At 40.2% G+C, this 2500-nt stretch overlaps 1 protein-coding gene across 1 annotated transcript in view; it reads right to left on the reverse strand.

The window, feature by feature from the left end:
- Window positions 1–2500, reverse strand: part of LOC142702657 (ciliogenesis and planar polarity effector 2-like) — a gene marked incomplete at its 5' end in the record, with an annotated part of 6076 nt that overhangs the window by 1997 nt on the left and 1579 nt on the right. The gene's annotated exons all lie outside the window — the stretch shown is intronic.

Consider the following 2500-nt stretch of genomic DNA (forward strand, 5'->3'; position numbering starts at 1 on the left):
ACAGAGGGCAGTGTGGATATAATAGACAGCAGGTGTAATATAAGAAAGACCAGCAGAGGGCAGTATGGATATAATAGACAGCAGGTGTAATATAAGAAAGACCAGCAGAGGGCAGTGTGGATATTATACAGAAAATGCAATAAAAACACAGACCAGCAGAGGGCAGTGTGAATACAATAGACAGGTGTAATATAAGAAAGACCAGCAGAGGGCAGTGTGGATATAATAGACAGCAGGTGTAATATAAAAAAAAGACCAGCAGAGGGCAGTGTGGATATGACAGAAGATGTAATATAAGAAAGACCAGCAGAGGGCAGTGTGGATATATAAAAAAGACCAGCAGAGGGCAGTGTGGATATAAGACAGAAGATGTAATATAAGAAAGACCAGCAGAGGGCAGTGTGGATATATAAAAAAGACCAGCAGAGGGCAGTGTGGATATAAGACAGAAGATGTAATATAAGATAGATCAGCAGGCTGCAGTGTGGATATAATAGTCAGGAGGTGTAATATAAGAAAGACCAGCAGAGGGCAGTGTGGATATAAGACAGAAGATGTAATATAAGAAAGACCAGCAGAGGGCAGTGTGGATATAAGACAGAAGATGTAATATAAGAAAGACCAGCAGAGGGCAGTGTGGATATTATACAGAAAATGCAATAAAAACACAGACCAGCAGAGGGCAGTGTGAATACAATAGACAGGTGGAATATAAGAAAGACCAGCAGAGGGCAGTGTGGATATAATAGACAGCAGGTGTAATATAAAAAAAAGACCAGCAGAGGGCAGTGTGGATATAAGACAGAAGATGTAATATAAGAAAGACCAGCAGAGGGCAGTGTGGATATAATAGACAGCAGGTGTAATATATAAAAAAGACCAGCAGAGGGCAGTGTGGATATAAGACAGAAGATGTAATATAAGAAAGACCAGCAGAGGGCAATGTGGATATTACAGAAAATACAATAAAAACACAGACCAGCAGAGGGCAGTGTGAATACAATAGACAGGTATAATATAAAAAAGACCAGCAGAGGGCAGTGTGGATATAAGACAGAAGATGTAACATAAAAAAAAGTCCAGCAGTGGGCAGTGTGGATATAATAGACAGCAGGTGTAATATAAGAAAGACCAGCAGAGGGCAGTGTGGATATAATAGACAGCAGGTGTAATATAAAAAAAAGACCAGCAGAGGGCAGTGTGGATATAAGACAGAAGATGTAATATAAAAAAAAGTCCAGCAGTGGGCAGTGTGGATATAATAGACAGCAGGTGTAATATAAGAAAGACCAGACGAGGGCAGTGTGAATACAATAGACAGGTGTAATATAAGAAAGACCAGCAGAGGGCAGTGTGGATATAATATGCGGCAGGTGTAATATAAAAAAAAGTCCAGCAGAGGGCAGTGTGGATATAATATGCGGCAGGTGTAATATAAAAAAAGACCAGCAGAGGGCAGTGTGTATATAATAGACAGCAGGTGTAATAGAAGACCAGCAGAGGGCAGTGTGGATATAAGACAGAAGATGTAATATAAGAAAGACCAGCAGAGGGCAGTGTGAATACAATAGACAGGTGTAATATAAGAAAGACCAGCAGAGGGCAGTGTGGATATAAGACAGAAGATGTAATATTAGAAAGACCAGCAGAGGGCAGTGTGGATATAATAGACAGCAGGTGTAATATAAAAAAAAAAAAGTCCAGCAGTGGGCAGTGTGGATATAATAGATGTAATATTATAGACCAGAGGAGGGCAGTGTGGATATAATAGACAGCAGATGTAATATAAGAGAGACCAGACGAGGGCAGTGTGGATATTATACAGAAAATGCAATAAAAACACAGACCAGCAGAGGGCAGTGTGAATACAATAGACAGGTGTAATATAAGAAAGACCAGCAGAGGGCAGTGTGGATATAATAGAAAGCAGGTGTAATATAAAAAAAAGACCAGCAGAGGGCAGTGTGGATATTATACAGAAAATGCAATAAAGAGACAGACCAGCAGAGGGCAGTGTGAATACAATAGTCAGGAGGTGTAATATAAGAAAGACCAGACGAGGGCAGTGTGGATATAATAGACAGCAGGTGTAATATAAGAAAGACCAGCAGAGGGCAGTGTGGATATAATAGACAGCAGGTGTAATATAAGATAGATCAGCAGAGGGCAGTGTGGATATAATAGACAGCAGGTGTAATATAAGAAAGACCAGCAGAGGGCAATGTGGATATTATACAGAAAATACAATAAAAACACAGACCAGACGAGGGCAGTGTGGATATAATAGACAGCAGGTGTAATATAAGATAGATCAGCAGAGGGCAGTGTGGATATAATAGACAGCAGGTGTAATATAAGATAGATCAGCAGACTGCAGTGTGGATATAATATGCGGCAGGTGTAATATAAAAAAAGACCAGCAGAGGGCAGTGTGGATATTATACAGGAAATGCAATAAAGAGACAGACCAGCAGAGGGCAGTGTGAATACAATAGTCAGG

Source organism: Rhinoderma darwinii, unplaced genomic scaffold (genome assembly GCF_050947455.1).
Source record: "Rhinoderma darwinii isolate aRhiDar2 unplaced genomic scaffold, aRhiDar2.hap1 Scaffold_2394, whole genome shotgun sequence".
NCBI lineage: Eukaryota > Metazoa > Chordata > Amphibia > Anura > Rhinodermatidae > Rhinoderma > Rhinoderma darwinii.